A 26061-nucleotide genomic window follows, 5' to 3' on the forward strand; every position below is an offset into this window, starting at 1 on the left:
GACTTACCCACCTCCGGACAGGGGACAGAACTTGCCCACGGCACGTGGTGAGCCAGTGGCCAGGCCAGGATCCCAGACAAGGGCTTAAAACCAGAGTGAATCGTCAGGAAGTGATCTCCACTGGGCTTTTTGCTCCCGTGCTCATGACTTAAATTGCAACAGCACGTGTCAAAACAGCCCTCGGAGGCAAGCAAGCCTTGCCTCTGCCGTGGCTCCCGCCCTCGGTGGGAGTCTGACGAGGCTGACGCTGGCTATCCGCGAGCACTTGCCTCTGCCAAAACACCCAACAAGAATTCATTCACTCAGAAATAGCTCGGGAGCTCTGCCGGCCTGGGAAGTGGGGAAACAGGAACAAGACGCTGTCCTTGACCTTGAGAGGGTCTCAGTCTGCTAATGGAGGCAAACGTGTGGGGAGAGCCTTCTCCCTGGAGGATGCCGATGAGAGAACTCTGTAGAGTTAGGGTAACCGAGGCAATGAGTCCAAAGAAGCTTGAGCATAAGGCTCAAGCCAAGGTGAGGGGAGCAGGCAAGATAACGGTGGCTCTTCTGTAACTTGGAGGCTCTCATTGATGTCATCTGCCAGGTGTTCCCCTTCTCTGGCCAGACTTAGGGTACTCGAGAAGCAGGACTCCTTCACCACCTCAAGCAAGGTGTGGCCATGTGACCCGGCTTGGCCAATGAGGTGCGAGCAGGAAGTGGTGGGTGGGGCTTCCAAGCTGGAGCTTTAAGAGCCGGGGCAGGTCACTCCCCCTGCGACAGTGAGCGGCCACGCTCCTGATGGGGTGGTCCTGTCAGCCCCGAAGGGTAGGACAACATAGTGTGTGACCCTCACCCAGTCTACCAGACACACAGGGCAGGTAAGAAATAAAACTTTGTGGTTTAAAGCACTGAGATTTGGGGTTTTACTTCTGCACAGTCCAGTGCAGCTTGAGCAATACGACCCAAACCCGAACGATCTCGCTCACAAGTGCTGGGATTTCACCACTAGGAATTTCTTTTGCCAGAGTCAGGATCGATACGTCTCACTGAATTAGGCGGGTTTGGCCAGGCTATGCAGCAATGACAAAAATCCTCGATGTCTCGGGGACTTCTCGTAATAAGTGATTTCTTGCTTAGATCAAAGTCAGATCTGAGTCAGGGGGCCCTCCCCCTTGTAGTACCTGTGCCACTGGGAGCGCAGTGGCCAGCAAGGTCGCTGTAGGTGAGAAAAGGGAGGGAGCATGAGGGCTTGAAACTGACACCCAGTCACCTGTGCTCACAATCTATGGACCAGAAATAGATAGATGGTCCCAAACTTAACCTGAAAGGGATCGCGTCGCTAACCCCTTCTGCACTGGAGTGGCTGTTAATGCGTGCATACTAAAATGCTATCACTATTGGGGTGCTTGGGTGGCTCAGTTGGATGAGAGTCCGACTTCAGGTCATGATCTTGCAGTTCGTGAGTTCGAGCCCCGCGTCAGGCTCTGTGCTGACGGCTCAGCCTGGATCCTACTTCCAATTCTGTGTATCCCTCTCTCTCTCTCTCTCTCTCTGCCCCTCTCCCGCTCGTACTCTGTCTCTCTCTCTCAAAAATAAATAAACATTAAAAAAAAATTTTTAAGTGCTATCACTATTAACTGTGAAGGTACAAAATATCTGCTGCTTTGGGAGAATAATAAAAATCCTTTTACGAAACACACATGCTACCTTTCGGAATCCTCACTGCAGCTCTGGGAGGTAGGTCAGATTATGACCCCACTTACAGCTGACTGAGCAGGGACGAGTAAAGTTCAAAGAAGCTTCTCTACATCGCGAGGCTCACCAATAGGGCTTGGGTTTGAATGCAGGCAGCCTGGGTCTTAGGGCTGGCTCACTGGACCACTTTATTACATAGCCTGTGGGGATGGTGGGTTGTATTTTTTTTTTTTTTAACGTTTATTTATTTTTGAGAGAGAGAGAGAGACAGAGCGTGAGCAGGGGAGGGGCAGAGAGAGAGGGAGACACAGAATCTGAAACGGGCTCCAGGCTCTGAGCCGTCAGCACAGAGCCCGACGCGGGGCTCGAACTCCCAAACTGCGTGATTGTGACGGGAGCCGCAGTCGGACGCTTAACCGGCCGAGCCACCCAGGCGCCCCGGAATGGCGTGTTGTTGACTCAAGGTGACCTTGTAATGATGATGTTCTCATTCCACCTGCATCCTGAGAGGGGACCCAGGGGTGTGGCTACAGCCCCTTTGATAAGAATTGTGCAAATGTGAGATTTCCTCCCAGCAGTGCATCACCGATGTCATCACCTCTCCTGCGTGTTCAGTGGGAGAAAGTTGAGAGGCATGAACCATCCGTCACTCTTTGAAGACCGATGCTTCCGGTAGAGCACCGAGTATGTGCCAAGCCCAGTGCCGAGCCTTGTTTAGATGTGTGTGCCTTTTAATTGTTACGGCCACCGCAAGAGTATGTATAATTTCCACTCCAGAGGCGGGAGCGGAGGCTCATGTTTGGCTGGACCAGGGTCATGAAAGGCCTAGACAGCTGGGTCAGGGTCCGTATCCAGCCCTGTGTCGTCTTCCCCACACCTGTAGTCCTTCCCCAGCTACCAGTTACGACGCCAAATGCTCTTGGAACATGCTCAGAGCAGAAGAGAAGAGCCTGGGCTTGGAATCCGAAGACCTGGGTTTGAGTCCTGGTAGCTGTGTGCCCTGGAACAGGCCGCCTAACCTCTCTGTGCCTCTGTGTGTTCAAGCGCATAAGAGACTTAATATTACTTTGCCCCCGAGTTGTTTGCGAGGCACAAGCGAGGTACAGAATGGCACAGCACTCTGCCAGCGATAAAGTCCGGGCAAAATGCACAGGCCCTGCTTCCTCTTCCCCCTTCCCTCCCCTTGCCTGCCTCCCAGCCCCGAACCGTTGTCTTGGCCCCGGGGTGATACTGCAGCTCCCTTCCCAAGCCCAGGATGAGCAGGCTGCCTTCCCAAGATGAGGGAGAACAAGGTTCAGGCCGGTTCCTTCTTTGAACGAACAGCCACACGATTTGGGCATACAGGCGTCCCCGCATTAGGGACAGATCCCAGGGTCTCACTCATGTGGGAGAGACTCTCAGACTAAGGGAGAGGCGGTTGCTTCACATCGCTCTCTCCTTTAATTGCGTAGCAATCCGGGGACATGTCCGGTGATGGACATGCCCAGGCCCATTCTATTTTCCAGTGAGGTAAACCGAGGACGGAAGGAAGTCTGGCTGCCTGCGGGTGGGAGGAGTTGAGAGTCCGACCGCCTGAGCCCACGCTCTCTGCCAGCTTACCTGTCTTGTCTCCCGCTTCCCTCCCCAGTTGATGACTTCACTCTCCGCTCTGGGCTTGTGGGTGTTGTCCTCTGGCTGGAATTTGGCAAACCTCGAGTCTTGGCTAAAGAAACAACGGGCCCAAGGTTTTGGGCCTGGGCCTAATGAGGCCCCACAGGGATTTACCAGCGGGGTTCTATTAAGTCATCTATCTGGGGAGCCAAGCGACGAGGCCTCGCTTCTCCTGGGGCTGACTCCCAAATGTGCAGAGCCACCGGGCCGCTGTGCGGCCCACGGATGCGGTAGCCCTTCTGGAACCTTCTCAAGGCGATGCTTCACGTTTTCCTGGGAAGGGGGTGAGTCAAGCCTGAGGAATCTACTCTGGGAAGGAGTGCAGGTCAGAGCCCCCGGAGGCCTCCCCGCCCGGCCGCCCAGCCTCATGTGTGGGTGCCCCCCGCTCCTGTGAAAGCCACCCCCACTTCCTGGGCTGGAGGACCACCCAGGGGCTGGGCTGGGTCCGGGTCCAGCGGCAGTAGACTCATCGAGGCCGTCACGGGCTCCCTCGCAAGAGCAGCATGATAACGTTCACCTCACAAGCTGCATGGGCATTAAATGTGGGGCTCCGTTATTTCCCACTCACTCGTTCACCCGTGTAGCCGGCTACGTGGAGGCCGGCTGTGCGCCCGCACGGAGAATCCGGGGTGCCTTAGAGAACCAGTGTTTGCCCCGGTGGCCCGTGGACTCCAGAGGAGGCAGGTGACACGACTTCGTGATACTGAGCTGCCGGATGAGCGAGGAGGGAGCCAGAGTGAGGGGAGGGTGGGTGGCAGGCCCTAGAGCCATCAGGGGCCTCGGTTCAGCTCTGAGATCTGCCCGAAGGGCAGGAAGGAACGGCCATGGCCAGAAGCACCCCCTGCGGGTGGGATGGGACGGGGCGAAGGCCAGGGGGCTGGAGTTCCGGAGAGGGGAACGCTGGGTGGGCTTGTGAGGGAGGCGGGAGGGCTGACCAGGAGCTCGGGCCCCGTCCAGGGTGAGGAGCGACCCTGAGGTCTGCAGTGGGGGGCAGTGGGGAGATGCGTCTGACTGCCGTGTGGAGGTGTGGCGGTAAGGTTGGAAATGTCCGGGTCAGTGAGGAGACCATGGCATCTGTCCCCGTGAGAGACAGTCCCGGCCTGGGGTGGGCAGTGCCCGTGGAGGGAAGGGACAGAGCCGAGATGCCTTTGAGAGGACTTGCTGCTGTGCCGTCCGGCACGGAACCTGCGGCAGAACAGGTACTCAGGAAGCATTAGCTCTCTCTCCCGTGGACCCCGAGCAGGACGAATTTCCATGCTCCCCACGGCTCCCCCCCCCCACCCCGCATATGGTGGGGACTCATGGGCATCTGTTGTGGTTAACTAAACACCTTTCATCGGCGTGACCCCAAGGCAGTCCTGTGAGCACCCTGTGCCTCAGTTTCCTCATTCGTAAAATGGGTACGTTTGTAAGACCAGCCTCATAGGGTTTTTGTGAGGATTCAAGGAGTTAATCTATGAGAAGCGTTTAGGGGCACCTGGGTGGCTCAGTTGGTTATGTGTCTGACTCTCGATTTTGGCTCAGATCATGGCTCCACGGTTCGTGAGATCGAGCCCTGCATTGGGCTCTGGGCTGACAGCGTAGAGCCTGCTTAGGATTCTCTCTCACCCTCGCTCTCTGCCCCTCCCCCACTCATTCTCTCTCCCTCTCTCTCTCTCTCTCTCTCTCTCTCAAATTAAATAAACTTAAAAAAAAAAAAATATATATATATATATCTATATATATATATATATGTATGTATATATAGGGGCACCTGGGTGGCTCAGTCAGTTGAGTGTCCGACTTCGGCTCAGGTCACGATCTCGCGGTTTGTGAGTTCGATCCAGCCCCGTGTCGGGCTCTGTGCCGACAGCTCGGAGCCCGGAGCCTGCTTCGGATTCTGTGTTTCCCTCTCTCTCTGCCCCTCCCCTGCTCATACTCTGCCTCTGTCTCTCAAAAATAAATAAATGTTAAAAAAAAATTTTAAATATATATATATATGTGTGTGTGTGTATTTACACATATGTGTGTATATCTATATCTATATCTATATGTATCATCTATATCTATATATCTATCAGAAGCATTTAGAACAGCCCCTGACACATGGTAAAAAGTATGCAAGTGACAGTGATAATATTTACTATCCTATTTATCTGCCTCCACCCTCACGTACCATGCCCTGGGCACGCTGCCCTTCCCTGCTTGGCTCGTTTACCATACAACACAGATCCCTCCACAGCCCACCCGACTGAAAAATCTCCCACTGGCCATCCACGCAAGCAAAATCGTGTTTTCTAGGGATCTGAGCTCAGAGGCTACTTCCCTTTTACATAGACACCCGAGGGGGTTTTGCAGGGTTTTCACATTCCCTGAAGTTTCTAGAATGCAACTACCGTACCCATCAAGGGACGTTTGTGCTTTGTCGGCTTCTGGGGTTTTTCCAAGAATTGTTCACTGTTTTGGAAAATCACATCACCCACAGAAGCGCTTTGAGTCACTGGCAAACACACCCATGTCGGTCTGCGTTTGTAATTGTGCTCGTGGTGATTTTTTATTTATAGGTGTGGGCAAGCTGACTGCTTTGTTATGGTTTTTCAGTGCAGCCGGGCCCAGGTATTTGCACAGTGCGATCCAAATCGGCGTGCCACAAATCGTTTTCCTTTGATTCCTCCTTTGTATTAAAGATAGAGCATTACACGTGTTTCCTAAACATTGCATGTGGACGCGGACCATGCTGTCTATGATGTTGACTTCCAGATAGCACAGGATATTTACTTTTAGAGCCATTCGGTTTTTAGAAGGAAATAAGTAGGTCAGGAAGAAGAAGTGCTTTCTGGAGGGTCATGGTGGAATTTTAGGCATGTAAACACCACTTAGGGAATGTATTACTTCATGTTCCTTCAGTAATTCCTGCCTGACTTTCTGCTCTGTACTTCCTTCTGGCCTCTAAGATCCCGGCAATCTCCATGTGTCTTTGCCATTTAAAGTCTCCAGAAATACGTTTCTTTGCTTTTCAGGATATGGGCTGTGTGTGTGTGTGTGTGTGTGTGTGTGTCTCAGCTGCAGGTGTATGGCCTCAGTTTGAGGACCCTTCTCACCTTGGGACGCTGCGCTTCTTTGGGTCTGTTTCCTCCTCTGTGAAAGTGTGAGCAATAGTCCCATCTCTGAGAGTTTTGAGATCCGTAAAGGTCCACGTGGAGAGAAGAGAAGAGTCGGGCCGCGCCCAGAGGGCAAGGCATGCTGGGACGACCTCAGGATTGGCCCCGTCCACCAGCGGGCCTGGGGCCTGAAGTCTCTTGCTCTCAGTTGCCCCATCGGCAAAACAGGTACAGAGGCAGAACTCACAAGATGTGTTCTGGGGCCCACTGGTCCACAGAAACCCTGTGAAGTTAATTTTTTTTTAAATTTTTTTTTTTAACGTTTATTTATTTTTGAGACAGAGACAGAGCATGAACGGGGGAGGGGCAGAGAGAGAGGGAGACACAGAATCAGAAGCAGGCTCCAGGCTCTGAGCCGTCAGCCCAGAGCCCGACGCGGGGCTTGAACTCACGGATTCACAGGCAGTGAGATCGTGACCTGAGCTGAAGTCGGATGCTTAACCGACTGAGCCACCCAGGCGCCCCCCTGTGAAGTTAATTTGAACATGGCCACTCATAGGGGAAATCTATGTATTCAGACATAATCTCTCTTCTGATAATGGGAAGATGCTAACCACCCCCCACCCCCCCCCCCCATGTTCCATACATCTGGAAAGGGCCTTGGAAAGAAAACTTGCTCCCAGAGAGGAAGGTGACACCCCAGTCATGTCCACGGGCCATGCAAGCTCCCAGGCACGGGCTGCTGTATCTGGAGCTACAAGCAAAGGGCTTTCATACACCAGATTGGCGTGGGGTCATCCATTCCGTCATTCGATTAGCGCCTTCCCCGAACCAGGCCCTTTCAGTTGCCCAGGCTGCTCGCTAACTGTGATGGCTGAGGTAGCCCCGAGAGCTATGGGAGCACAGACCAGGGCCACCTAACCCAGCCTGGGAGGCAGGTATCGGGGCGGTGTGGAAGGGCCATAACCCTGGAGGTAACTCTTCCAGAAAAAGACAGGGATTGAAGGGCATATTTCCAGGCAGTGGGAAGAGCCTGTGGAGGGCAGGAGGCAGGAGGAAACATGGCATGCTTCAGGACCGATCAGTGATCACTTTTACTGGGCACCAAGTACAGGGGTTGGAAAGTCGAAAACTGAGTCTGTGGGGTAGACTGGTGCCAGCCAGGAAGGTCCTTGTGTACCCTCAAAAGAGTTCTGATTGCCCTTTGGGTAACTTGGAACCGCAGAAGGACAGCAAGCAGGAGAAAGACATAGTCAGATTTGTGTTTTCAGAAAAGCTTGACGTCTTCCCTTGTGTGAAGGAAGTATCCGAGCAGACACATCATTGGTGATCTGGTCCAAAGGGAGAGATGATGAACGTTGACCTGAGGCAGTGGCTGTAGGAACCAGTAAGGGGACTTGGCTGAAGGACACTTAAGACGCAGGAGAGAAAGAGCACGGTGGGGCTTGACATGGCTGTTGTCCACAGGTGCCTGGGTGGCCAGCCTTCACCTACGTGCATGGAGGACAGAGCTCAGGCACGTGATGATGATGAGCTTCATGTGGGTGGCACCAGAGGAAGGTCAATGTCACATGAATCTTTGGACCAATCCTGAGAGTTGGTTGATCCTGGGATGCTAGTTCTTCAGAGAGAGAAAAGTGACTCGCCCAGGGTCACACCTCCAGGAATCAAGCCATGGGTACGCCAGTCCTGTTAACTGGGACCCCGAATGACAGAAAGGTGAGAGGTCCAACCAGAACTTCTCAGCCGTCTGCCGCTGTGTCGTGTCACTGAGAGGTGTTTCAGCATCTAAAAGAGGGTGTGGTTCATCCTTACGGGAGCCCACCTGGATGTCATAGGCTCATGCGCATCTCGAGATACTCTGGAAGACACAAAGCCCATCACTCTGAACAGAAGGGTCTTCGGTTGTCATGGTGACTGGGAATGGCAAGAGAAGCTTTCTGCTCTCTTTGAGGGGGGGGGGGGGGGAAGTGTGGTTCCTTCTGTGATGAGCTACAAAATGCCTCCCATGTTCTGCCCGATCTGGATGCCTCTCCTCTTTTCTCTCTTCCCTCTGGCTTGTAAATTTCCCATCCCTGCCAAATAGGTCAGCTGATTTGGAAACATTAATTGTTTGTGTTGTTGGATGCCAAGTTCCTCCCTGTCCTTCCTCACCTAGCAGAAGCTTACTCACCCTCTCAAAGCCCATCTCAGATGGCCCCTCCTTCCTGTAGCCCCTCACCTGCCGGCTGCCCCCTCCACGGCCGCACAACATGCACTCAGCTGACCCAGGGCGTCACTGTCTCTTGAGACCCCCGCTGGTTCGGGCCTACTCCCGTGGGTCATCCCCTAGACTCTGAGTCCAGTCCTCTGTGTCTTCCTACCTGGGATGTGACTGCCACCAAATTGTTGAATGAATCAACCAACAAACGGATCAGTCCATGAGTGAATTTCAAAGGCAACCTAAGACGCCCTAGTGAAAACACTGTCTTTGCGACATTTTAAATATTTTATTACAGTTTTTTTTCATAAAACACACACACCGAGTCCAAAAAAACTCTCACGGTGCCTGTTTTAGTTTATTTCGGCTGCTGTAACAAAAACACCATAAGCTGAGTGGTTTACACAACAATTTATTTCTTACAGTTCTGGAGGCTGTGAGTCCAAGACTAAGGCCGGTAGAAAGCAGCTTCCTGGTTCACAGACGGCAGTGTTCTCACTCCATCCTTCCCTGGCGGAAGGGGTGAGGGATCTCTGGGGTGTCTTTTACCTAAGGACACTAATTCCATTCCCGAGGGCTCCACCCTTGTGACCTAATCACCCCCCCAAAAGCCCCACCTCCTAGTATCGTCACATTGGGAGGGGGCTAGAATTTCAACATATGAATTTGGGGGTGGGGGACACAAACATTGGGTCCATGGCAGTGCCCAAGGGCATAAAATAAGCAGTGAGTCTTTCTTCCCCCTCCAAAGACCACTCCCCAGATGTTCCGACCCACACAATGGTTGTTTATATTTCCAAAAGTTTCCCTTTTATACGCTTTACACAATTGGGGACATGCTGTCCAAACTGTTCAGTTAGAAGATAAACAAATTTTTAAAAAATCAAATAAATAGAATAAAAAGAAATCTTTTTATTTCGTGTAGCAATATCATGGCGATGGTTTCACATCATTCCCTATTCAGTTATGTAGAGCTCCATTTAATGGATACATAATAATTTCTTTAGTCGAGCTTCTATTGGAAGACAAGGACAGTGCGTCACTTAATATGCTCCCCCCAGGGGCCTGTCTGCCTTCATTTTTGCCAGCATTAGGTACGATTTTATTCATTTTTGGACCTAATTTTAGTCGCCTTTTTTATTCATTTTTGGACCTAATTGTAGTTGCCTTCTGGATGGAAGAGGCGGGCTTGTCAATGCGCATTCATCCGTGCTGTTCATATCGTGTTAGACTTAGTAATTAATATTTGTATTTATTTTTCTCCAAAGGCTGTGAAAACACGCCAAAGGCAGGGGCTGGAGCGCAGGGAACTACTGTTCCCCGTGCGGCACTCGATACATTTGTGGTACAGATGAGTAAGTGAATGTCTGTGGATGACACAAGGCAGGAAGGTTGGGAAGTATTTTCTGATGCCAGGTCAGTGGCTTAAATGCCAAACTCACTGAGATGTCATTTCCTGACTTGTATACCGACCAAATCAATGCAACGCTTCATTTCATCTACTTTTAGTCTTTTACTATTTGAAATAATGTTGTACACTTTTACAAGTATTTCCTTACTAAAAGCTTCTGGAAAATCCCAACTGTGGAATTGCTGACTCAAAAGCGTCATTATTTTTAGGGATTCTTGATACATTGTATCAGAATGCCCCTCCAGAAGATTGACAGAAATTTTCACACCAACCAAGCTCTGTGAATCCTGTCAATGCCCTCTTCCTTCCTCGGGTAGGGAGACATTAGGTGAAATTCAAATGCGTGTTTCTTCAACAGTAGTTAGGTTGGCTATATTTTGCTGTCTGTTGGCCATTTGTAATTCTTTTTTTTTTTTTTCTTTAAATGGTTATTTATTTTTGAGGGAGAGAGAGAGAGAGAGAGAGAGAGAGACAGAGCAAGAGTGGGGGAGGGGCAGAGACAGAGGGAGACACAGAATCCCAAGCAGGCTCCAGGCTCCGAGCTGTCAGCACAGAGCCCGACGCGGGGCTCAAACTCACAAGCCATGAGATCATGTCCTGAGCCGAAGTCAGACGTTTAACCAACTGAGCTACCCGGGCACCCCCGGCCTTTTGTATTTCTTATATGAATTATTTATTCTTACCGATAGTCGATTTTTCGGTTGGGATTTTGTTTAATTTCTTATTGTGGCAGAATGTTACTTGGGTGTTTCCAATGGACCACGTCCCCTGGCGTTCAATGCCTCCCCCCCTTGCATCTGGGAGTCTTGTACAACCTCCTGTAACAGATGGAATGAGGCAGAAATAGCACGGGGAGGGTGTTAGGGCTCAGCTGTCAGGGAGCCTCCCCTCTCCTGCCCATGTTCGCTTCGAAGCCGGCAGCCACGCATGGGGTAACACACTGTCAGAGGCCCAGTCTGGCCACCAAGAGAAGCTCCAGGAAGAAAACTGAGGCTCCAGCTAAGGGCTCTGGCTGACCGAACAGAAGACTTGGCCATGTCAAGCCCTGTCTGGGCACAGAATCAGGAACAAATGCCTACGATGATTGTCTTTACGAGCAGTTACTTTGGGGATAGCTTGTTGTATCCCAAGAGAGAACCCAAACTCTCACTATGGGTGTCAGTTCTACAGATCAAAGCTCACGGGTTGGAGCTATGAAGTGTCAGAAGTTAATTTTCACGGTTCATTTTCTCCCCCCCAGAGTTTGTCTGAGTTTTCATTATAGCTGATTGATTTAGTCAGATCTATCCCTTCTTCTCTGCACGGTTTCAGCTTTTCAGGTCATGCTTGAGGCTCTTTCTCATCCCAGTTAAGTCCACTGACATCCAGCTGTATTTCTTCTCTCGTTTCACGTTTGTATGTACGTGTGCATTTTTAGATGGGATGTGGAACGTTTTCATCCATCTGGAAGTTACGTTGAACCAGGGCAGGGGTGGAGGCAAAGTCTGTGGGGGTGCAGGGCTTTTCCTGGACCTGAGGGAAGAAGGCAGTGGGGGTGTGGCACGAGGAGGGAGACGGCATTCTGGCTGGAGGAGGCCTGGCAGGTGATACAGGTGTGCGAGGGTCCAGAGTCATCCAGATGCCCCCACCTGCCTGACCTCCTGCCGGGTGCCCTCTGATGTGACCATGGTGCCTCATGGCACCCCGGGGAGCCATGCAAATGGCTGAGTTCAGGCCCAGCTGGGAACCAGTGGCAGGCGGATGAGGGGACGGTGGGTACTTCCAGGGTGTGGGCCATTCGTCACGACCTCTAGCCTCCTCTAGACCAGCAGCCGATGTCAGGGCAAAGAAATGCAAACAAAAAAAGGTGCAGACAGGAGACACGCATCTAGGTTAAGAGACTTAAAATGTATCCTATACAAATAAAACAAACAAACAAACAAAAAACCACTGCATGAATCTCATTTGGATTCTGATTTGGGGGAAAATGCCATGAAAATGACTTGGGGGACAATTCTGGATGTTTGAATCTGCACCGCGTATTTAATCATATGAGGAATGTGTCCTCTCATTTGAGGTATAGAATGTGGCTAGGTGAGATAGTGCCTCTATTGTTAGAAGATATTTGTTGGAGTATTCGGGGGGGTCAGTGGGTCACCGTGTCTGTATCTTACTTTCAAATGCCCCAGCAAATAAAAGCAAAAATAAAAGTAAAATGTGAACACTATTGACTCTGAGGAGGTAAGTATAAGAATGATCGTTGTGGTGTTCTAGAAAATAAAATAAAATAAAATAAAATAAAATAAAATAAAATAAAATAAAAATAAAATAAATACAAATAATAATAATATAAAATAAAACAAAACAAAATAGACTAAAATAAAATAAGGCATGGCGTACCCCCAAAAAAGAGCCCCCGGGCCCTGTGACCTCTCCGGCCTCCCTCCCCCGCCCCGCCCAGCTGTCTGGTCCACGGATCACTGTGGCATGCATCTGAGCCTGGCGACCGCCATCTAGGGCGTGACTTAGAAAGTGGGGCACAGATCACTATTGATTGGCAAAGACCGAGAGCATTTTCCCACGGGGCTTGAAGGTCATTGTTGTTTCAGTTATTCACTCACCCACTTATTCATTCATTCAAGAAGCTGGCTCTGGTCAGAGGCTGCTGACCTGGGGGATTGGAAGGTAAATGGGACCCAGTCCTTGCCCTGGAGGCACTCACCATCCTCACAAGCCAAAGCCACGGTAAAACCCAGCAGGGGACATGCCTTTAGAGGTAAGTGTGGCACAGGGGCAAAAAGAGGAAATGTTTACTCAACCCGAGGCGGGGCAGGGCACAGTGAGCCAGCCAACGGGGTTAGGGATGGCGTCGCTGGAAGTGACTCTGTCCTTCATCAAGGTTCTTACCAGTGACGGCCCAGAACGTTCCTTCGTCCTCCCCGCGGCCCCGAGAAGAAAACCCAAATGCTGACCCCCGGCTGCACAGACGTTGGAGAGGTGACTTTCTCTAGCATCACCTGTTATCTGCGATGGAGGCGAAAAAACCCCTCTGAGAGACCGCTCACTCCCGAGCCTGACCCCTACCAGCGGCCTCCCCAGGGAAGGGCAGACGGGGCCCAGGCAGAAACACGAAGGTCAGGAAGGGGAAGAGTGGCCCATGAGAACGGCAATGAGCTCACAGAGCAGGCTGTGCGGGGGCGGGGTTGAGACCCAGGGGGCTCAGCCCACAGACTGATTATCAGCCCAGTTTACAGGAGTATAGACTGAGCTCAGAGAGGTGGGGGCACTGCCCAGATGCACCGCCCCCCCCCTCCCCGTGGCAGAGCGGGAATCCAGACCCCCCACTTTCAGCATGAGGACCTCCAGCTCTTTGCCCCGCAAGGGTGGCCTGAGAGGCCCTGCCTGACCTTGATACTGTGTGGAGCCAAGGTCAGCTGGGCAGCATGGTGGGGGACGGGGGAGGGAGGGAGCAAGTATCTCTGTATCTGTCTTCCAGTTAAATAAAAACCCGGATCGCAAAACTGTTGCCTAAGCCCTGGGCCTGTGTGTGCGTAGGGCGGTGTCCGCTGCTCTGGAAAGGAGCCAAAGTGGGCAGATGTTTAACCAGGTGTGTCCTGTGCCTCCCAGAGCCTGCAGAGATTCCCTAGTGCTGACCCCAGACCGCCCCAAAAAGTGCTGTGTGAGATTCCTGACCCGGGTTGCCGCCACCATCTGGGGGTGCTTCTAGGCATCTGGGGGTGCTTCTAGGCACCTGGAGTGCTTCTAGGTGGTTTGAAGCCTGCCAGCCCCAGGTGCCATCCTGTTCTGGACCCTCAGCACTGGTCAGCTAAGGTGCAGGCATTTCCTGTAATCAGAAGGTCAGAACCCCTTACCTGTAGAGTTAATGGTCCTGCCTTTACAGATGGGGAAACTGAGTCCCAGAGAAGGGCAACCCCGGCCAAGAGTCACACTAGCAGAAGAGGGGCAGAAATGAAGTCTCTCGACACCCAGCCACGGGCCTCGTGCTCCCTGCCTCAGTCCGCTCAGGCTGCTGCGACAAAATAGCACAGACCAGGTGGCTTAAACCACGTTTATTCTCACAGCCGTGCAGGCTGCAAGTCCAAGATCAAGGCAGAGTCGAGGCGCCTGGGGGGGCTCAGTCGGTCGAGTGGCCGACTTTGGCTCAGGTCTTGATCTCGCGGTTCAGGAGTTCATGCCCCGCGTCGGGCTCTGTGCTGACAGCTTGGAGCCTGGAGCTGCTTCCGATTCTGTGTCTTCCTCTCTCTCTCTGCTCCTCCCCTGCTCATGCTCTGTCTCTCTTTGTCTCAAAAATAAATATAAACATTAAAAAAAAAATTTTTTTTTTTAAAGATCAAGGCAGAGTTGGTTCTTAGCTTGAGAGCCCTTTTAGCTTGCTCACGGGCACAGGCCTGTGCCGAGAGGAAACTGGCAATCGGGCCGTCCTCAGGCATCCGTGACTGTGCTCCTATCCTGACCCCCCACCCCTGCCCATCCAGGCTTCTGCCCACCCCACATACCTTCCTTCCCATTCAGCTGCGATGTCCCAGCCCTGCCGGCCCTTCTAGATTCCTGAGAGCCTCAGCAGGAGGGACCAACAGGATCACCCAGGCGCCCTGTCCTGGTGTGTGAACCTCACGGAGATGGGGTGGGGACCCCCCAGCATCACTTTCTGAATTACAGGAGGCATTAAATGAATCATGGAGGATGGAAATGATTCCCAAGTTAACCCCTTATGCCCTCCTGGTTCTACCAGGAAGTGAGTCCGAATGCTTCCCTGATGCTTTTTCTTCTCCCACAAGGAGAGCCGGCCTCTGTGCCCAGGTCCTTCCCAGTCAGGATTTAACACCCCATTGGCTTTGGGTTGTGATTATTCTCACCAGTGACTTCAGTTCATGACCAGCAAGACGGCTTCTCCACTTAGAGCGGCAACGTTGTGTTCGCCTTAAATTTTTTTTTTCTATTTCAGCTTCTGTAAGGGGATCCATTAAATTTTCAAAAGATATGAAGTAATAAATTTTGCAAAATGTGTTTGGATTATGGTAAAAAAAAATCATAAATGTAATACGCCAAAGACTGCCATTTGGTAACTATTACTTGGACACAAACCATGAACCCAGGCAGGGAAGATGAGGCCCTGGAAGGGGAGGCCGGACAGCCGGGGTGTGGGGGAGGGGCCACCTCCGGCGTCACGTAGATTTGGACCTACTACGCCCTAGCATTTTACGTCCTCGGTTACTCCCTACCGCCAGCCTGCGAGATGCTGCTTTTCCTGTTACAGCTGTGAAAACTGGGTTTCGGAGAGGCTGAGTGACTTTCCCGAAGTCGCACAGCTAATGGAGGTCCTGGGGATTGGAGGCTTTGTTCCCGGGGCCAGTGCTCTCCACCCCTCCCATCCCCTCCCCCCATCCGGGCCCTGAGGCCTCCCCTCCCCCACCTCTGCTCCGCTCCCGCTCCCGTCTTGGGGGAGCTGGGAGCTGAGTTTAAAAGCCCTGAGCTGGTCTCTCTGAGAGTCTCTGTCCCCAGTACTAGCTGTGACCCTGACTACAACCGTCTCAGCATAAAGAGTAAGACCCCCCCTTGTGCTGACCATCAGGGAAGCACTGATCTCACCTCCTACGAACACACAGGACTACATTCTCTCCTGCAAGATCCACCTCTGGCCCATCCAGCATTCTTGGACCTAGGAGCACCTGCTTGGGCCCTGGGGCCTCGTTTATACGAACTCGATCTTGCACACAGACTTGTGTGCTGTCCCATTTTAAACCCGAGGACTCTGACACCCAGAAGCTTCCATCACTTATCCACACTCACCTGCCTTAGAAGGAAAAGAGCTCGCATTCCAACCCAGATTGGTCTATAGCTCTAAAGCTGACCTCGGTCCTCCTTCCCCATGAACATCCAATTTCAGAGAAGCCTCTGTCTACCCGGATCCCAGTATTCACGTGATAGCCCCAGTCCCTCATCTCTGGCCCCCTCCTGGGGTGACAGCATCAGCTACCTGATGCACGAGTACTGGGCACCCCCTGTCACAAAGGGTTCCTGGGGAAAGGTGGGGGTGGGGGTTGCCGGGGAGGCAGGTGGCCCTTGTTCCTCTCCTGAGAGGTCCTGCCCCTGGAGCCTGCAGACCCTCGGCCTCAAGGACAAAACAGAGGGGAGAATCTGGGCCAGAAAATCAGAAACTTCATCCCGGACCACGCACTAACTCCTGGTGACTTTGGGCACGCTGTTGCCTCTCAGCGTACTCATCTGTAAAATGGGGAAGAGCTTCGGGAATTGGGAACTCACGGGCTTTATATGGCCCACAAACACATTTGTTTGTCCCTTTCTTTGCCCCCCCCCCCAACCTTTTCTCATTGCCTCTTTCATCTCATTTTGGTTTTGCTTTTGTTCTTTTTGGGGGGGTGTGGGTGTGCATACGGGCGCATGCCCACAAGCATGGCAATAACAACTCTTCCTGTTGATATGCCAAGTGGGTCCCTGGTTTCTGTGGTTGGCCCCTGGAGGACCTGGATGCCAGGAACTATCGCCCAGGCCTGGAGGGACTGGAGGTCCCTTCCCTGGGGACAGTCTCTGCATCAGCTGGCCGACCACATGGCCGCCCCGAGGTGGAGTCCAGAATGCATTGTTTCGCTCTGTAATTAACACACAGGGTTCATTTTTCAGGGCCTGACTTGGAAACAAGTGCCAAGAGCATTCCAGAGGGGTCAGAGGGAGTGTTTACTGTCAGACTGTGGAAGAAACTTCCTCCAATAAACCCTTGGGTCACGTATCAACCCTCGAGTAATGCCTTTAAGACTGAGTACTCAGCAAACCCTCATTCGGCACCTACTGTGTGTCAGGCCCCAGCCCAGGCGTGGAGACACAGAGACACAGGTTAGATGCAGTCCCTGTCCTTGGAGAGCTCCCAAGCCTGCGGGGGAAGCCGATTTATAAAGGGACAACCCCAGGGGCTAAGAACACTGACAGTGATGAGCACCAGACACAGGGAGGTGGTGGGCAGGGAGAGTCGGCAGCCTGGGTGGTGAGTCCTGTGCCTGAGTCCGGAGTCTACCCACCCATTTTTCCAGGGAATGTAGTAGAAGGAGGCATTGACCTATCCTCGAAGGTCGGTAACAAGGGTCTCCTTTGGACACCAATTGTTTCTCTGCCCGACTGCATTCTTTTTTCCAAAAATGTTAAACGCCGTGGAATGCGTGAGTTCAACAATCAACACTCTTCAGAGACAACCAGTGACCGGTGCCGGCTGAGCACAATTCTCCAGCACTTCCTTCCGGGCTTCAACATAGCGACGACTCCAGGGCTTACTGTCTTCCAGGCCTGCAGAGACAAAGCCTCGCGGGGTTGCACGCATTCCACCCTCGAAACACCTCCCAGAGGAAAGCACTAAGAGCGAGCACGCCCGGTTTCTGCGCAGGGAAACCGAGGCACGGCAACAGTGAGTCACACGGTGCAAGTCACACGGGAAACCTGGCTCCGGGTCCGGGCCCTTAGCCCTGAGACACGGAGAGCTGCGGAACCTGTCCACCCTCAGCCGCGCTCAGACCAGTGTCAGCCCCGCTCTCTGCTGCTTGCAACACGGCGAGTGAATCCAAACGCCCACACGAAAACAGCATTCACCCCAACAGCCTCGCACTGTACGAACTGTCCTGAGCCTGAACTAGACCTTGTGAACATCCGCTGTTATCACAGGCAGATCTACTGCCTTCACTTCAAGGTGTGTTTGGTACTCCAAATTTGAGCGCACCGTAGTGGATCGGACCAGTCTCCTCCCAGGACGTGCGGGGTGGTTTCCGGTGTTCCACTCTTACAAACCATGTTCCCCGCAGAGATCTTCGCTGGGGCCGATGAGCATTTCGGCCACATGGATTCCTGGAAGAGGGGTCGCCAGGTCAATGGTGCGGCCACACCTGCCAGCCAGCCACACCTGCCGAGCTGCCCACCGGGCAGACTGGTCCAGAACTCACTTCCATCCACCGGAGGAAGAATGTCTGAGCTGGCCGCGTTTAAATGCCTTTTCCCATTGTGGCTGGCCGCTGAGCTGCATTTCACAGCCTCCCTGTGCTTTGCATTTTTATCTGTGCTCTTAAATGGCTTTGAGAAGGTCAGGATAAAAAAAAAAAAAAAAAAAAAAAAAATCAATGCTGCAAATGACAAAGGTACGATGTGGTCAGCTGCTGTCGTTCCCAGGAGGACAAGCTTGGCTTGCGGTCCTTGGGTGGAAGTCACACAAAGGTGCCCCGTCCCCCCCCCAGCAGCCCGTGCCAGCCTGCACAGCCCAGAGAGCAGATTTCGCGCTGGATCTCAGCCTCCACCTGCGCAGGGCACAGCCTGGCCAGGCTTCCACATGATTCTAGTTAGGGCAGGAAGCTGGATCCAGGCTGCCCAGATTCAAATCCAACCTTTCAACCCCATGAATCATGTGTCCTTGGACCAGCCACTTAAACACTATGTGGCAATTTCCTGGTGTGAAATAGAGGCTGATGATCATAGTAATGCCTCCTTTGTGGACAGCAGTGGTGAGAATTTAGGTGAAATATTTAAAACCCTTATAGGCTTACACAGTACAGTATCAGTAGACGTTTGCTAACAAGCAGTTAACAATCCCCCCTGGGCAGGTCTTCGGGAGGCCCAAGCATCGCTCCCAGAGGTTCTGCTTTTCTCCACCACAAAGGTTTCTTTGGCCTTCAAGCCAGTGCATTTAATGGAAAGATGCTGGATCTGGGAACTGGAGGGGAAAAGTCTGGAATCCTGATTCTCTCCTACCCTCCGTGTGACTTTAAGTGACTCCTTTATCTGATTTTCATGTTCCAGAGTTTTGTCTGTATATTCGAGACCTAGCATCGTACCTAGCCAAAAGGGCCACCACGAATTCTGGTTCCTCTACCAATTCAGGGGCTCCAGGACATAGTAGAGGGTAATAGGTGGGGGGTTGGGGCTCAGGGGGGAGGAGGGGTGCGTGGAAGAATCCAGAAAGGAGCACACGCTTCTGGCTCCCTGTGCTGGCCTGCCAAAGCCTTCAGCGGTGACCAGGTCCTGCCCCGCCAGCCTGCCTGAAGCCCACCGCGGAGCCATCCCAATGCTGACTGGCAGACTCGAGACACCGGGGCTCGGCACACGCACCCCTCCAACCCCACACACCCTTCAAGACCCAACCTGTGTCGCTTCCTCCTGGAAGCTTGGGTGATTTCTCCAAACTGGGATGGGCGGCTCCTGGGATCTCCCACAGCTCTTTCCTTGTACCTTTTTTTTTTTGGCAGGCGCTTGGAAAAAGCACCCGTGAGTTGCTTCTGTTCTCCAAGAGAGACTGGAAACTTCCTAAGGGCAGAGGTTGGTGTCATGCAAGACCCATGGCGGGGCGGGGGGGAAGGGCATTGGAGTAGTGACTTTACCACCAGCCGGTTCTGGGGTTCAGTTCCCAGCTCTGCCCCTCACTACCCCAGTGGCCTTGGGTATGGCACTAAACATCTCTGCCTTAGTGGGGGAAGGGGTAGGTGGCCTCCATTTGCAAGCCCCTCCCTGCCCTGCCCTGGACGTGGCAGGCTACGTGCATACCTGTGGATCCTTAGAACAGATGGGTTCTTCTCCCTCACCTCCTTGCGCGGGGAAGGAAACCGCGGAGCCCCAGTGGCAGCAGATTTGCCTGAGGACACGCTGTAAGCGGGCAGGGCTGAAGTCTGAACCCAAGTCTGCACATGCATGCTCTAGCCGCCAACGTCCCCGTGCCTGTCTCTGTCCCCTTGTTCCTGCTGTGTCCCCGCGTCCCTCCGGCCACCCCAGCCCCGCAGGGAAAACCAGGCGAGGCATTGGATGCATCCTGTGAACTCGGCACATGGATTTCAAATAGGGACGTAGCAGCCGAATGTGGGTAGTTCTTGCCTTCACTGAGCGTGATGTAGGCTTTCCAGTCCTGGTGGGCGAACCACACAGCCCCTGGCCCGCAGGAGCAGGAGCAGTGGCCAGAATTGGGAAGAGGAACGTGCGCCTTCCGGCTCTCCTCCTGACACTGTTCTCTCGGGAGCCTCGGGAATTACGTTTTCCTCCCCGTTTTGCTATGTGCTCAGGAAGCAGCACGCGAAGAAATCCTGGGCCAGAGCAGGCGCTGAAGAGACAGCGGTCGTGGCCGTTCTCCAAGGTTGTCCTGAGCAGGCACCCATGGTTTACATTATGTCCCCGAATCGCCGCAGCCACCCAGAGGCAGATCCCCTTACTGTCGTCACGGACGAGGAGACTGAAGTTTAGAGCGATGCAGGAGCCCGAGCGCGTGGTGGTCCCGGTCCCTGGATTTCTAACCCCCTGCGAGCTGGCAGGTGCTCCTAAAACACGAGGCTTGAGCACGGACGCTCATCCCCACTGCCCGCCGTCCGCGCAAAGGTGTTCCCGTGAGGGCCCAGAGAGGCCGACTCGGGCACGCGTGGCCCGCGTCCCTGTCCTTCCTCCACGTCCGCCTGCCACCGGCTGTTGAGAACGTTCACGGAGTCGATTTCCGCCAGGCGGGGACGGGCCGCTCACTTCCACACTGCTTGTTTTACGACTTCCACTTATACACTGAGCCGGCGTCTAACCAGAGGAGGCCTGGCCCAGCGCACGGCCTGTGGGATGACGAGCGCGTCTGCTGGGCTTTGCAGAGGTCCCGTGCGACGCCTCCCGTTGGCCCAGCCTGCCCGAGGTGTGGTGCCTCTAGATTTCGAGACGACACAGAGCAGGCTGGGAGAGGTTTCCTCCTCGTCCCCCTGGGCCCTTCCCTCGAAGTGAACTGACACAGAAGAAAGGCGGTCCTATGTGTCCTATGGGTCTCTGGGCCCACGTTGAAGCTGTGTGACCTAGAGCAAGTTACTGAACGTCTCTGAGCATCACTCGTCTTTACCTGAGACAATTCCGCACACCCACCTGGGTGGCGAGGAGTAAGAAGATAGAAAAAGACAAAAAAAAAAACCCAAAACCAAACACCAGAAAACAGTGCCGGCAGATGGACAGTACTTGGTTTATGTTCTTTTCTTTTCCTCACCGTTGGGGGGGGAAAAAAACCAAAAAACAAAAAACGATCTTATCAGTTCTTTTTTTGGACATGCGTTTTGGTCTGGAGAGACATGTGTATGTAAGATGTCGTTCCTGGGAGTGTGATACGAATCCGTCTGCCACGTTGTTGCCTGCTTGTGAGTCCGGACGCAGGCCTTCCTAGCTTGCCGTCCTAGCGCATGATTCAAGCTTACGGCATTTATTATGCACTACTGTAAACCCCGCCTGGCACGAGGGGCTGGGAGCTGTGGAAAACCGGATGCCTTCTGCAAGAGCTCACATTCCAGTGGGGGGAGGCCAGCAGCTCCGGCCAGAATGGACATCCCCAGGGAGTCATGATTTCAGACTGTGCATTCTGGAAAAGGTGGCATGTTGGGTGCCCCCCAAATATGAGCAGGACCGCTGTAAGCAGAGCTAGGAAGAAAGGCATTCAGGCAAAGGGAATGGCTGCAATGTCAAATCTGTGGAGGTAGAGGGGCGCCTGGGTGGCTCAGTCGGTTGGGTGTCTGACTCCGGCTCCGGTCATGATCTCACGGCGTGAGTTTGAGCCCTGCGTCGGGCTCTGTGCCGACAGCTCGGATCCTGGAGCCTCTTCGGCTTCTGTGTCTCCCTCTCTCTGTACCTCCCTCACTTGTGCTCTGTCTCTCTCTCTCTCTCAAAAATAAATAAACATTAAAAGTTTTTTTAATGGTGGAAGTGTAGTGTGGAGATATTGATTTTTTTTAAGTTTATTTATTTATTTTGATGAGAGAGAGAGAGATAGAGAGCTGGGAGGGGCAGACAGAGAGAGAGAGAGAGAGAGAGAGGGAGTCCCAAGCAAGCTCCTTGCTGTCAGCACAGAACCCGACGCAGGGCTGGAACCCCCGACCCATGAGACCATGACCTGAGCCGAAACCAAGAGCTCAACCCACTAAGCCACCCAGGCTCCCCGAGATATTGTTTCCAAATGCTCGTGACCTTCAGAATCACCTGGGGAGTGTATTAAAACACAGATCATGCAACCAAGATGTCCTTCAGTAGGGGACTGGATAAATAAACCGCGGTCCATCCAGACAATGGAACACCATTCAACGCTGACAAGAAATGAGCCACCACGCTGTGAAGAGACATAGAAGGACCTTAAATGCCCGTCACTAAGTGAAAGAAGGCCGTCTGAAAAGACTATGTACTGACGGTATGATTCCAGCTCTATGACATTCTGGAAAAGGTAAAACTGTAGAGACAATGGAAGGATCAGTGTTTGCCTGGGGGGAAGAGGGGCTAGGCAAGTATGAATAGTCAGACCGCAGAAAAATTTTAGGGCGGTGGAACTATTCTGTAAAATGGTGGACACACGTCATTATACATTTGTCCCAACCCGCAGAATGTACCGCACCAAGAGGGAGCCCGAAGGTAAACTATAGACTGTAGGTGATCATGGTGTGCCAGTGCGGGTTCATCAGTTGTAACAAATGTATGACCCTCAAGGCACGACCCTCGCGGGGGGATGTCGATAGTGGGGGAGGCTGTGCCTGTGTAGGGGCAGGAGGTATGTGGGAACTCTCTGTTACTTTTGCTCATTCTGGCTTGTTTGAAGCTAAGCTTGCAGGTGCCTGCTGAGCCCCACCATGTACGGTGGGAGCCACGGACCCTTGGTCTCGTGAAGAGAACCGTCTGATGTGCTCCATGATCTTTGCCCGGCTGGGGCTTACCGTCATACGTGGCACTGCATGGCCAGCTGCTCTCCGGCCATCGGGGCACTCTAGACAGGACTCTTGTAGGTGGGATTTGCTGCCCAAATCATGCCCATTTCAAGAAAGGTCTTGTCTTAACCAGAACTCCCCATGGTGTTTGAGGAACAGATTGCTGTAGAGTTGACTTGCCCAGTAATAGAGGGTTATCCGGTCTATTTGTTGGAATACAGGGTCGGCTGTCACGACAGAGACCAGGACTAACCAGGACCGGAACGAGATACAACTTTCTCTCTCTCTCACGCCACAGTCTGGGTTTGGGCGGCCATGGTTGAAGCCCATGTCGAGGAGAGAGGACCGGCTCTTTCCCGCACTTGTTCTGACGTCCCTGGGGTGTTGCTTCAGTCCACAGAGTTGGCGATGGCTCACCATCGGGCCCCCGGTTGCACAACCCACGGGGCCACTTGCACGGGACCCAACGAGATCAGGGCTTCCCGGACCCGTGTTACGTGGTGCCGCCACTCTCCGCCACCTCCGTGACGAGGAAAGGCGAGGAAGCGGGAGGGCAGAAGACGTGCTTCCCCTTCAAGACTCGCTCTGGAGATTGTCCATCTCGCTTCTGCTCACAAACCACACACCACGGCTTGGTCACATGGCCTCGCTTGGAAGGCCGTCCGTTGTTTGCCGTGCACGGTGGGAAGGGATTCGACCGTCTCGATACACCATCTTGGATCCTGTCCTTCTGGAACATTCTGTGTGTCGTGCTTCTTTCTAACGTGTGACACTCCACCGTCCTGCTTTCCTCCTTCCGCCCACCCACCTGTCCCTCAACAGTTTTATCTAGACGACATCGGGTTCAGGCGAAAACCGTGGATGGTTCTCAAGCAGGAAGCAAAATCCCTCATGATTCATGTATCCTGGATGAGAGGAAGCTTCACTTTTTCACTTCAGTGAAGGTAGAAGTGACAGGGAGGGGCTGATGGCACTTATCTCAGGGCTTCGTGCCTTCTTTTTCTTTCTTTCTTTCTTTCTTTCTTTCTTTCTTTCTTTCTTTCTTGGTTTTCTTTTCTTTTCATCTCGTTTTTTTTTGTTTTGTTTTGTTTTGTTTTTGCTGACCTTACCAGCTCCTTCTCTGAGTCACTGTCTGGGAACCCGGCACCTCCTTATTAAGGAAGGGGTGATTCTTGGAATTAGCTATAACTTCGCGTGACCCTGCAGGAATCAGGCACAGTGTGAACTCCAGAGACGATCACCTCTCTCAGGAGTCAGCCAGTCCAGATGCGGTGATACCCTTTTCCCGAAGTGAGAAGCCTGGGCCCCTTGGTAATGATGACGTTTTTTGTTCTGTTTGTGGGCAGGCAATTACTTTTAGTGCCGTGTTCTTTTCCCAAATGAAAATGTCCTATTTTCTTTTTTCTGATGCACACGATCTGCACCATTTATCAGCCTTTCTTATGAATTGTCCCATCACTATATGTAAATCTAGCTGTGCTGGGTTGACTGCAATATAGAAGAGAATGAATCCAGGCTGGGGTCTCTGTAGAGCTGTGTGCCCTCGGGGAAGTCACTTAGCTTTGCTGAGCAATTGCCCTGCCCGAGGGAAGGCCAGGGGGGCAATAATTGTGGTCGGTTCCATAATGGCCTCCAAAGAGATCAGATCTTAAATCACCGAAACTTGTGAATGGTCCCTCATACAGCAAAAGGGATATTGCAGATGGGATTAAACCAAGCATTTTGTGAGGGGGAGATCACCCTGCACTACCCAGGGGGGCCGTGAATGCAATCACAAGTGTCCTTGTGAGGAGTGGGCGGAGGGAGATTTTGGCCACAGAGAAGGAAGTGATGCGACCACAGAGGCTGAACTCAGAGTGGTGCAACCATAAACCAGCCATCGTCAGTAGCTGTGCTCAGCAGGAGGAGGCAAGGAACAGATTCTCCTCCCGGATATGGGCTCAGCCCTGCTGACACCCTTATTGGGGCCCAGAAACTGCCTTTGGGCTCCTGGCCTCCAGGATTATGAGAATAGATGGCTGTTATTTTAAGCCAGCCAGTCGGCAGTAGTTTGTTAAGGTGGCCCTGGGAAACAAACACGATAACCATCAATCACCAGATCCCACGGGGGATCTGGCCCCACCCCGTCCCGCTCAACCAACCAGAACCGCCAGGGTGGGTGGGCAGGTGGCTTTTTACTGAGCTCCTGGACATTGCATGGGGTCGGAGATTCCAGATTCCATACCGCAGCTTGGCCTTCCCGGCTGGCCCGAGAGGTTATGACCAGTCCAGAACCCAGGGGAACCAAACAGAGAAATTCTCCCGACCAAGAAGGCCGGGTGTCTGGAGGCAGAACACAACAGGCTGGTTTATAGTTTTATCCACGTACGCTGAGCACAGACACGCCACGCACACGTTACGTAACTTACCACCTGTTCCACAGGAGAGAAAACAGGCACTCGAATTACGTGAATCTCCCCCTTGAGTGGGTACCTCAGGGTGAGCTCTGATGGAGACACGGCTTCCCTGCAGGGCTGGGCGCTGGCACTCCCTGCTGCCCTTCTCACGCAGCACCCTGCCCGCACCTCTCCACACTTCACCCCCTTCCCCCCTGTTCCTCAAGACCCAAACCACTAAAGGAATTTTCGCCTTCCTCCCATGTCCCACTTACCAGGGCTGGGCCAGGCTCCTGAACTGCTTATCTTGGCCATAGGGGCCCTGCCTACTATAAAATATTTGCTCACGCTCACCGGATCCCGTGGGGGCAGGGTCTGATAATGGGAGTGAGCTACACCCAAATATCTCAGACGGGAAGAGGGAGGCCCAGGGAGAGACTTTCCTCAAGGTCCCTTGAATCTCATGCCAAGCTCAGAGCTCAGGTTCCTGACTGAGTTCCCTGTCCCTGCAGGTAATAAAGAATGCACAGTGGAAAGACTGTGAGGGAGCAGTCGGGACCGTTGGGGGTCCTGTCCCGCACCCGCAGGATCTAATGCTCTCGTTCTGTGCCTACCACTTTCCACTCCTAAGCACTGCCCATCTGTCCTCAGACATTTACTGCATGTCCCCGTGCCCCCCCCCCCCCCCCCCCCGCCAGGCACAGACAGGGCAAAGCCCGGATCCCAGCTCTGTCTCTTACTAGCTGTGCAGCCCAGATGCATAATTTGTCCCGTGCCTCAGTTTCCTCATCTATAAAGTGCAGGCGATAACGTCGAATTGCAGAGGGTCAGAAATAAGGCATGTGAGGCACCCAGTATACCCTAAGCACTCAATAAATGACAGCTGTTATCATTCCTGAAGTCATGAAGAGGTCTGAGGTCCCTGGGAAGTCCCAGGGACCCTACAGTGTCTTGCTGGTATGTCACAGACTTAGAGATGCTGACAACTGGGGAC

At 52.9% G+C, this 26061-nt stretch overlaps 2 long non-coding RNA genes across 2 annotated transcripts; one reads left to right on the forward strand and one right to left on the reverse strand.

Annotated features, from left to right (window-relative positions):
• Positions 1-12911: 12911 nt before the first annotated feature.
• LOC131494668 (uncharacterized) lies at positions 12912-17068 on the reverse strand. Its single transcript, XR_009253534.1, has 4 exons — positions 15806-17068; positions 14872-14963; positions 13867-14297; positions 12912-13018 (listed from the first exon to the last, which is right to left on the reverse strand). It is a non-coding gene; the product is annotated as an uncharacterized LOC131494668 (long non-coding RNA).
• Positions 16782-23687, forward strand: LOC131494669 (uncharacterized). Its single transcript, XR_009253535.1, has 3 exons — positions 16782-16867; positions 19252-19321; positions 22914-23687. It is a non-coding gene; the product is annotated as an uncharacterized LOC131494669 (long non-coding RNA).
• Positions 23688-26061: the final 2374 nt, after the last annotated feature.

Source organism: Neofelis nebulosa, chromosome 14 (assembly GCF_028018385.1).
Source record: "Neofelis nebulosa isolate mNeoNeb1 chromosome 14, mNeoNeb1.pri, whole genome shotgun sequence".
Taxonomy (NCBI): domain Eukaryota; kingdom Metazoa; phylum Chordata; class Mammalia; order Carnivora; family Felidae; genus Neofelis; species Neofelis nebulosa.